The sequence below is a fragment of the Gavialis gangeticus genome, unplaced genomic scaffold, assembly GCF_001723915.1.
Source record: "Gavialis gangeticus isolate Ggan-Ray unplaced genomic scaffold, GavGan_comp1, whole genome shotgun sequence".
NCBI lineage: Eukaryota > Metazoa > Chordata > Crocodylia > Gavialidae > Gavialis > Gavialis gangeticus.
In genome coordinates this window covers 184466272-184474910 of record NW_017728992.1, presented here as the reverse complement: position 1 = coordinate 184474910, position 8639 = coordinate 184466272, and the positions used below count along the sequence as shown (strand labels likewise).

Genomic DNA, 8639 nt, shown 5'->3' with positions numbered 1-8639 from the left:
GTGCTTCTAGGTTAGAAAATTCCAGGGCCAAATGTATTCATTTGCTTGGCATCTGCAATGGCCTCAAGACAAGACTTGAGGATCAAAGTCTTGGATCTTGGCTCAACCAGCTATTGCTGCAGGCAAAAGAGGGATTAAGAATAGGAATGGTACAAATGAGTAGCCCTTATACCCTGCCCCCCACACACACCAGGAGTAGCATAAGCCACTTGTGCTTCTGTTGCTCTTTTGAAGCATTTCACTACGGAAAAATCTTATCCCACATGAAAGGTTGGGAGGAAAAGGAAAACAAGGAGTATGAAAAGGCTGTAGAAGAAATGACAGATACTTCTTACCAGATCACTTGGCCTCTTCTTATGATGAAAGATAAATGAAGTGAATATGGTGAAACACGACAAAGTGAAAAGGGTTAAAAAAAAAAAGGCCACCGGCAGACATGCTCTATATTTAAATAACAAGTGCTCAAATTGGCTCCAAAGCAACTGGCTCCTCCCACTTCTACAGACTGTTTCAGGGAACAGGGGGCTCAAATCCAAATCCTTAGTTTTGCAGGGAGAAAGTTTCCTCCAGTATGTGCTCAGTGCTGGCATGCAGTTTATATTCTGAATCTTGGAGGTGATCCAAGGCTCGTATTTTAGGGGAACCTTAAAAAAACCCAAAAAACTAGAGTCTGAAGCATGTGCAAAATAATATATATATATATATATATATTCCCCTAAAATACCAGCCTAGGATCAACATATATATTAAGGAGCAAAGGCGGGTGTGCAAGGCAAAGGAAGAAAACAAGAGCGAAGCTTTCTACTAGAGCCAGGCTGAGAAATCAAAAGCAGTATTAATAAAAGAAAAATGAAGCTGACCTCCCCCAACAACCCTGGATCCCACAAAATTCTCTCAAGGTATAAAATAATGGTATATGTGATCAGAATTTCCTCGGGGCACAGCTAGCACTAGGGGAGGAACACCTTTTAACTTGGTCCTCTGAGCTTGTTCCAGTCCTGAATGGCTCAAAAGGAACGCTGTCTGAAGATATGCAGCAGCAGGTCAATCTCTCTCAGCAGGTAGGAAAACTATAAATCAATCACCCTTTTTTTCCTTTTTTTTTTAGGGAAAAAAAAGGCTTGCTGGGAAGAAGTGGAATGGGGGGAAAAGTTGAGATGAAAAGCCTCTGTAATCTCTTTAATGCTGCACTGAAGTTCTTATGAAGAATGAGCACAGACATGATGAAAAAGGGAAGAAAAGAAGAATCCAGTCCATTTACACCTCCTACGGATGTTTGTAAGAATGGGCATTAGGGAGTGAGACATTTTCTGACAGTTCTTCCCTCATCAGAGATCTGACTGTTATCCACGTGGTTCTGATAATGACATTATCCTGCTGGAGCCCGTCACTTGATACTTACCCATGTGTCATTGCACGGATTCTAGAGTAGTGCTTTTCAGTCTGTGGTGTGTGAGCTGGGGATTATCAGTCAGGGTGTGATCCCAGCTGGATCATTTTCTGGGTCACCCTCCATCAGTAGGGAAAGGGGGTGGGCAGAATAATGGAGCTATTAAAGACCCTAAGGAAAATGGAAGAGGAAATGAAAAAGCAACCCGCTTCATCTCCAGCCTCCGTCTCCTGCCTCCTTGCAACTAAGCCCAAATCACTTAGAAGCTTTCTCTCTTCCTGATATTTTCAACACAAGGCTCATCCTTCCAACCTCTTTGCCCAGTGCTCAGCCCTGGGCAGGAAAATTACTTCTGCTTGAGATGGGGAGGCTGTTTAAAGGAGCTCCGCTCCAGGGGGTGGCTGAACACCCACAGAGTACCAAGAAGCTTCTCTGGTCTCTGGACTTCCATTTGTGAGGAGCTAAGCATCCTTCGTTGCTCCTACTGAATTCTCCCCAGCACCTGGCAACTTCTGTGTTTAGCAAACTGGCAAATCTCTCTCATTTCTAATCCCAAAACTGCTCAGTCTATCCAATTTCACTTTGAAGCCTTTCCTAGTTACAGCATCCCATGATGCAAGTCTAAAGCCATAAATCCACCCAAGTTCTCCAAAGGCTCAATAACCAGGCCAGGTTCTGGATTTGCAATATAACCTGAAGCTATTGCTTGCAGTATTTTTGTGACAAAAAGTAACATCCATTTCTATAATGGCTCCATTACGCTTTCTTACGTTATAAATAGTGGAGACACAGAAAAGATCTGGTGAATGTCTTCAGCTACTGCTAATGCAAATGTAACACATTGCTTTTTGTGGTTTACATTTCCTTCCTCCTATACCTGATCCATAGGAGCTATGGGTTTCTCTGAGCTTAAGTGCCTGCTAAAGTTCAAGACATTCATACTTTCAGTTCTGGAGGTCCCCTGTGTGTCATCTTAATTTTTGTCAATGCTGCGTGTTTCAAACCAGACTTCCCCCAAACACCACACAAACAAAGAGAAAAATGTATTCACCTGCAGATTGCGATTTTGAGTTTCATCCTGTCATCCATTTAAATTCAACGAGGGCCGTATAAAAGCCTACCACAAGTTCCAATAACCTGGCCATTTGATCCCAACACTGTTGACCACCCCGGATGGAGCTAAAGAAGGTAAGTGTTAACTCAAATTTAATATTTAATTAATTTTAGAAAAGCCTCAATACTTCCTGAGCTGTATCATCTTCATAAAAGCTTGCTCAAGGCAATTAAAAAAATACAAAACTTCTTAGGAAGGGTCTGTTTATGTTGCAATTCAGTCTTAACTATGAAGCTCTGATTGGCACTGTTGGTATCTATGTGGAAAGACGGTCTATTTGGAGAGATGAACTATACTTTGCTTTAGGAAAGGTGAATTTAGGGAAAAAGAAGTTTGAATGTATTACCTAAGACCTGACAATGAAGTGAATGAGTTTGTTGTAGTAACAGCAAAGGCATTAGTGTTTTGGGGGGATATTATGGACCTGGGTAAGATGAACATTTTCAGATTTACTCTTATAATCATATTCTAAGCAATTACTCCAATAGCGGCATTCTCAGAAGAAATGGCATTTTTGGTTCCAGTGTCTCTTACACTTACTAGCACTTACTAGCACTAGTGACTCGCCACACAATTCATAACATACAAAGTCCTTTAGTTCAGATACAGCCTGTTAATGGAACGAGCCAAAAGAACTTTATATTTTCTTTTGTGATCTACAAACGGGATCAGAAATATTCCCACTTAATAGGATCATACATCATAAACACAGTTCTCAGTTGGTTTTAAATCAAGACATATGTTTTTGAAATGTCAACACACCAAAACAGAGCTTCCCGAGGATTGTCAAAACTTCTTTTCATGGACTCTAGACAGGCAAAGGTATAGTTTGTTGTTCACCACTATATCAGTAACTTCCCAATTCTGGCATCTGCCCTTTGTGTGTCTTTAGTTAAGTCACTTAGACTTCAGATCTCAATTTTCCTATCTGTAAAAAGGGAATAATTAAGCAACCATGTCACCTATCAGGGGCTCTGTGTACTGCCAACCAATAGTAAAAAACAGCCCATCCCCATAAAGGTTATCTTTCTGACAGGATTATTAATTATAAACTACTCTGAGAGAAGACCTCTGGCCCTCCCCTCCTTAAGTGCTACAAATTATTTCCATGAGTCGAGTCCCTCCTCAGAACTCTCCAGTACCCATTTACACCACTACAGATTTAGAAATTTGAGCAATATACAGAGCAGACTTTATACCTGGCGAGCCACAAACAAGCTTTTTTGGGACACTGCTGTTTGTGGTAACAATCTTTGCAAGGGGAAAACCAGTTCGGCAGCAGCTTTGCTTACCATCCCAATCCCCAACCACCAAGCAGGCAAATATTACTCATCTCTTCTAGCCAGAGAAGAAAATCTCTGAGCACGGTTTCACAGTGCAGAAAACAGAGAACAGCTGATACTGTCACAATGAAACAGAAATTGTTCTGTCTTTTCGCCCTGTTGGGATCCATCCCTTGGCTAATCTATGGAACTGCCCCCACTTGGGTTAATTGCCCTTGGTTCAGGTAGTGCTGTCTTCCATTTCCATGAACAAATACCAATACGGCCCGACACCAAGTCTCTGTTCAAGGAGAGCCTGTGTGCTGGAGAGATGCAGTAAACCAAGTCATTCCTGGTAAATCCATGTGAGAAAGTCTATATAGACCAGCCACTTGTGTTGCTTTAGCTGTGGTACAGGTCCTCACTTCCATAAGGCATGCCAGCCACCTTGGGTCAGGCCACAGATCTGTCTAACTCGTACCCCACTCACTTGTAGTTCCTGGCAGGTCCACACCTATTGTAACGGCACAACAGATAGGTCTGTCTCTGACAGTGAGAGCGACTGTAATGCCAACTCTCATGAAAAAGTCATAAGACTCCTGATTTCCAAGTCAAATTAACTCTGACTCGTGATCTCCTGATAGAGGTCATATCTCAGGATATTTTCTTCTGGCATGTGCAGAGAGCACCAAGCTGGTAAGTCTATGGATGGGAAGGGGCAGGGGGAGAGAGGGCAGACTGAAGCCACCACGGTGAGGGAGGGAGTGGGGCAGGGGCAGGGTTGAGTCATGCAACAGAGCCACGGGCAGCTATGTGTCTGTGTGCCTGTGTCTGCCCCTCACTCCCCAGCCACAGACCCCACCAGCCCTGCTGCTGCCCCTCACTCCTGACCCACAGTACCCTGAATCCTGCCAGGGTGCGTGGGGACCCCCCCTCCCTGGGCTCCAACCCTGCCCCCCACACCTTCACAAATAATGTCCCCCCCACACACTCCCTTCAAAATAGCATCTCATGATTTACATTCTAAATCTCTTGATTTTTAAGAGTTTGTCTCATGATTTCTGACATGGTGGGGTTGGCAATACTGTTAAACTCACGCAGCAAATTACAAAGCTTCATTTGTACATGTGAAGCTGGCCAGAGAAAGCCAGCCTAAAGTGTTTGGCACACAAAATGTCAAATGAAGCGGGTGTGAGTCTGGGGTACCCTGTGTAGGGGAAAAAAAATAGTCTGATGTGTTGAATGCAGGTGCCTCACCTAGTATCAGTACTTATATCAATGGCCAAGGTGCCAGCTATTATGTCATCCGAGTCTGCTTTATCATCCGTGCCAAGGCTCCCACAAGTAACAGCAGCAGGGAAAATGCCAGCACACATACTAAGGCATTTATGTAACGCCTGAAACTGCTCTCATTGGAGCTAACAGCGTGACTGGCTCTTTGGGAAAAAAAGGGAATGTGAAATAAGAAACAGAGCTGATTACTTAACCCTCTAAACACTGCTACTTTTCTAGGTGGATGCCACCCAGAAACTAGATTCATTTTAAGAGCTCAGAACAAAGTACTTCAGGGAGAGTTTGGCAACACAGACACAGTAGATGCGTGGCACAGGGATGCTGGAACTAGTTACTTATGTTTAATTAAGGGGAGTCTCCTCCATCACTCCCCCCTCTGCTCCCAGTAAATTGGGGTTACTTGCCAGAGAGGTTAAAGGAGAGATCCATAGCTGGAATTAGTCTGAGGGTGTGGCAAATGTGGGAGGGAGGGGAGGTGATGCAAGAGCGTCAAAGGAACTGGACATATTAGTACATGGGAGGAGTATCAAACACATGGCCTGTAGGCTGCATCCGGGCAGTGAAGTCATATGAACCAGCTCGTGGATCTCTGAACCAACCCCACATGTTGCAAGGGACGTATGCCAGCCCTAGCCCCATATGCCGTACACAGCACAGGGGATCAAGTCCAGGGTGTGCACTGGTCCAGATTGGGCCATGTTAGAGCCAGCACACAAGGCCAGTCCAGCGGGGCACCACACACAGCACATGACCCATGCCGGCCCCTTCTGCCACATGCAGCATGTGTGGCCAGTCCAGCCCCCCGTGTAGCACGCGCACTGGCCCCTGGACTTGCTCTGCATGTGGTGTGCAGGCTAGACACAACAGCTGGTCTGAGGCACAGGCCACACGAAGTGCCCTGCCGGACTGCCCCTGCATACTGGTTCCAGCATGGCCTGCTTTGAACTGGCCCCTGGGTCCTTCCCACGTGCCACAGGCAGCACAAGCCCTGGAGTGGGGCTGGGTCCTGGCACACAGCCAGGACCCGGCACTGCATGTGGTACAGGGGGTCAGACCTGATCTGGCCTGCAGACTGGCCCAGCGACTATCATCTAGACTCCAGGGCTTAAGGAGTTTGACACTCCTGGTATATGTTATTATATTTGCCCAGAATGCTAAGGGCTGGGGAGACCTGCAAAGTCTTCAATGCAACAAACAAGGGAGGAAGAGAGAGATGATGTAGACATACAAGTCTATGCTCCTGTTTTCCCAACAACAGAAGCCTGTTATTCAGTTTCACCAACTTCCTGCAAGGCAGACAACTCAGATCACATTTGGATATAATGTCAGGTGTGGTGTGGGAAGCATTATCTTCTCAACAAAGTTCTTGGGCAACAGAGCAAAGAAAAATATTTTAATTATAGGAGTCATCAAGATGGACATTTAGGGAATTAGATTTAAAAAAGGTTTTTCCTTATGAACACCACAGCCAAAGAGTCAGAATAATGTTACCGGTACCAATTTTGGGAGAATAAGCCAGATAGGAGAACATGCAAAAGAATAATATGCCTGAGTACAGCCAGAGAAGCCAGCGAGGCTACAGGAAGGAAGGCACAATCTCTGACCTGGGAGCTTTCAGTCTAAGGTCCAATCCTGCAAACATATGTGGTAAAAATGCCACAGCCACGTATCGTGCAAGATCAGACCCTAAGCCAGCTGCAGACAATGCACTGGCAACATAGTGCGCTGGAGGAGGAGAAGTACAATTTATTTTGAAATTGTTACTTATCATGACAAGGAGGTTTGAAAGCTTCCTAGAAGCAGTGTACTTTAAAGGCAGAGGATAGCTGATACAGCATCACCTCAATGCTCAAGACGTTGTGTGAGGAAATCCCAGCACAAGAACTATGAAGATCTACACTCATTTTCCAATACATTTCATACCATAGTACAAAACTCAAGGTCCATTACGTTGATGAAAGGACTCTTAACTATTTATAGGCCCCAGGCTTTTATTTCAGGTGGAAGGAGAGTAAAAGCCACAATGACTGGACACTAGGCAAGGAAAACCCCTATGTGACAATATACATTCAAACATAATGGGCATGGTTCCTTTATGCATGTTGGAAAGAAGCAGCAATATTTTACAATATCAAAAGCAGCATTTACAACTTTTCTTTTTTAAAATAAAGGGAATACAATAAAACAGTATATTTTAATTATCCAGGAACTTGATCAACGTAGCTCTATTAGTTGGAAATAAAAGCTGTCTAAAAAAAAAAAAAGTACTGGAGGCTTTGGAGCATTGGGAATCCATTTTAAAAATCTAATTTCCCAGCTAAATCTACAAGTCAGGTTTTATCCTCTATAAAAAGAATTCCCAATTAAAAATGCTAGCTCTATGAACTGTTAAAATCCTGAACAAGCAGCATGAAAGGGCAGTTCAAAGGATCAGGAGTGCAACAGCACATTCTGCTATGGCAGCAATATGTAATGAAGCAGAACGTAATCTACAAAGTAGGCCACGGCCTGAACTGGTGACTTGAAGAGTGGTTGATAAGTACTGACAGAGACTGTGCACAGAGAGAAAGTCTGCCTCCAGTCGAGTTCGCAGAAAACTCCTGAGTGCTCCCGTCAGATAAGCAAGCACTGAGCCCTGCTCGTGGAACTTGTGTGCCTCCAGGCCCACAAGCTAACTCCAGGCGAGGACCTCCTGTTATAATAGCAGGAAGAGGGAAACACTTGAAAGGTAAAACAATGACTTCATAAGATGCTACCAAGTGAAGAGAGGCCACATAAACCCAGAACCTGATACCCTAATTAAGTTTTTTGTATTGCTACATTGCTTTCAAAATGTAACAGGTGCTACAGTGCTCATTCACAAGCAGAGAAATCCTCTTTTCTTATAGCAAAGAATCCAATATTTATTATTTAGGCTGCTGCTAACTTATGAAATCCTTGAGATGCCCATTTTCATTGTTGATTTGTTATGCACTCTGCAAGAAAGTTTCTATGGCATGGTTTTTAAGTGGCAGGTTGGAATGACCCAGCTTGGGCCTGAGGTGGGTCAGTGCTAGGACATCACCACTTGCCACTGCTGCTTCTCCTGGCCACAGAAGGGGTGAAGCTGCCCACTGCCCAGCCACAGCACAGGTGAAGCCCTCCGCTGCAAGATCACTGCTGAAGCCTGCCAGCTCCGCAGGCCAGATATAAATGGCTTTTTGAGCTGAATCCATCCTTTTGGGGATGGGTTGCTCGCTTCTGTTTCATGAGCTCACTTGTAAAGCTACAGTTAGAAACGACTGTACAGTAGTTAATATATTAAAAGGAATCCAAATATGCTTGCTGCACCTTAGCAGCTAACATAGTAGCTGTTCAACAGTACAGGCAGTCCTCGACTTACAACGTTTATAAATTGACAGCCTGTCTCAAGTTGATGACGTCAGTTTCCACTTCACAACACTTGATCCGATGCGACGCCACGCCAAGGAACAAGTTCGCTGCATCTCCCATCTCCCTGGAGAACATCTGTCCAAACTTCCTTGGACACTTTCTTTAAGAAAGCAGACAAGACTCCAGAAAAACCTGCAGCCAAGACTCC

At 44.4% G+C, this 8639-nt stretch overlaps 1 protein-coding gene across 3 annotated transcripts in view; it reads right to left on the bottom strand.

Annotated features, from left to right (window-relative positions):
- The window catches only part of ZHX2 (zinc fingers and homeoboxes 2), a 154061-nt gene that overhangs the window by 52452 nt on the left and 92970 nt on the right, over window positions 1–8639 (bottom strand). The gene's annotated exons all lie outside the window — the stretch shown is intronic.